This window comes from Callorhinus ursinus, unplaced genomic scaffold, assembly GCF_003265705.2.
Source record: "Callorhinus ursinus isolate GAN/ISIS: 27379988/994484 unplaced genomic scaffold, GSC_fseal_2.0 scaffold2, whole genome shotgun sequence".
Lineage (NCBI taxonomy): Eukaryota > Metazoa > Chordata > Mammalia > Carnivora > Otariidae > Callorhinus > Callorhinus ursinus.
In genome coordinates, this window is record NW_027397064.1 from 54,011,622 (window position 1) to 54,014,017 (window position 2,396).

Here is a 2,396-nt window from a genome sequence, read left to right on the forward strand (position 1 = left end):
GGCGGGTGGGAGTGGGCAAAGGAAAGATGAGGTGGGTCGTGTTCCCAGTGGAGAGAGGAGATGTCAGTACGACATCTAGAAAACAATTCGCTGTCAGTATAAAGCCAGATGTTTGATTTCTGTATGGCTAAGTAATCAGGAAATTTAAAGCAAAAAAAAAAAAAAAAAAAAAAAAGCAGCCCCCTTAGTTAAGACAGTCTTTCTGGAGGGAAGTATAACACATTTCCTAGCACAGAAGAAAAGGGAAAGCATTTGGGATTTAAGAGAATGGCCTGAGCACACAGGGAAAAAGGGCCAAGAAACATGGATGGGGTGCAAATGGGGCTCATCTGACCAAAGGGGAGGAACTTCTTTGCTTGCAAAGTCAGATGTGGTCACTACTTATGGAAACCTTCCACTGCAGGGCTGAGAGGCACAGATTTAAGGCAGGGGTACTGGAGGTTCTTAATACAGAAAAAAAATGCAGTGGAAGGAAGAATATGTGGCTTTATCTAGCAATGGTGTGCAGGAATCCCTGGAAGAGAAGGTAGCAAGGGAAGAGAATCATAGGTATTTGGACCAGATGTCCATTAACATTCCTTCTGATCCACCTTGGAGAAAATAATTATATGATCTATGCAAAGGAAGAGAGAGAGAGAGACAGACAGATAGACTTAACTGGAAATATCTTCAAAGGTGTCATAGAAGAGGTGACATTTAAATCTGTTTCATGGAGATGGTTGGAAGAAACATTTCACGCAGCAAGAACAGCATAAACAAAGGCATAGAAGGATTGGAAAGTATGGGGCCATATGGAGAATAGCTAGAAGTTCAGTTTGTTTGGGGGTGTGCATGCAAAAAGGAACCATGGGATATGTTAATGTGGGGAGGATTCTGGGTGTTAGAGCCGAGTTGTAATTAATTTGGTGTAATCTCACCTACTTGCCCTGCTCATCTTCATGACAGGAGCCCTCTTTTCAATGTTTATTGTATGTCTAGCCTATTTTGAACACCGAATCTCACTCAGAGGAAACTCACCTTCTCCCAAGAGAACCCATGCCATTGGAGAACAATTCTAATAATTAGAAAACTCTTCTTCATGTTGATGTGAAACTTGTCTTTCAATATCTAGCTTCTGTGGATTCCCCTTCTGTTCCTTGAGACTAACAGGAGAGGTATCCACTTGGAAAACCTGAGTGCCAGGTGCCAGGCTGAGGAGTTTGAGCTTAAATCTGTGAGCAGTGTATTCTGGAACAGTGAGTAGACTTCTTAGTTTCGCTGAAGCATTAGAAGCCCCTAAAGTTTTTTGAGTAGGAGAAGGTTGGGATTATTTCTACCTTGAGGAAGACACAACAGCTGTGTGGGAATGAGAGACAAGCTGGGAAGAACATTTGGAGACAAAGAAAAAGACAGTGTAAAGGGAGAGCTGCTAAGATCTCTAAAGCAACTGCTTAACTCAGGGGATTCAGTTCCTCATCTAAAAAAATGAGGAGGGTTGAACAGGTTACCTCAAGGGATACTTCTGATTCTACTCTTCTGATTCTGAGCTTTTGGAACTGAAAGAGATATTTGCAAGAGTAGGAAGAGTTTGTGTGATTGTAGGTAAAAACAGAGAGGGCCTGGAAGGGGAATGGAAAACTGTTGAATCTAAGAAATGTTACAGAGGAGACTCAGAAGGCCAAGATGACAGGTTGGCTGTTAGGCCAAAGGGAAAACAAGAATTAACCATAACTCAACTCCTGGGTTATGGGGCAGGGTGTTTCTAAAAGAGGGAGAAGAACAGAAAGTCAAGCCATGGAGGATATTCTAAACATGAGAATGGGAGAAGCCAGTGAAAGGGAGGAAGGGTGGTGGTGGTGGAGATGGGAAGGAGCGGTGGAAATTGGGATGTGTTTTGGAGGTAGAGTTGATGGGATTTACTGATGGATTGGATGGAAGAAGGAGGAGTATATTTTGTTTAAATCTTAAAGTCACATTAGTTGATTTGATGGAAATTAACAGAACAAATTTAAATCTCCATCTCTAACTCAGTTTGACCGAATGATTATCAGTAGAGCCTTACTATGTGTGTTCCAGATTCATTCATTTGATAGACATTTGTGGAGCACCTACTATGCCCAGGTACTATGAATGGTGATACTGATAAAATCTGGAGCAAGACAGGCACAGTCCTCTCAAAGGTTTTAGAGTTGAGGGAGGGAGATAGCTATTTATCAAATAATCACCCTGTGAATGCATGAATATACATCATAAGGGCTAAGAGGGAAAGGTACACAGTGCTTTTGAGCTTAAAAATGGATGGATCTAATCCAGCTTGAATGGTCAGTAAGGTTTCCCTGAGAAGGTAACACTTGAGCTATCTGAAGGATCATGGCAGAGAGAACATCATATTCAGAGCTCCTGTGGGCAGGAAGAAA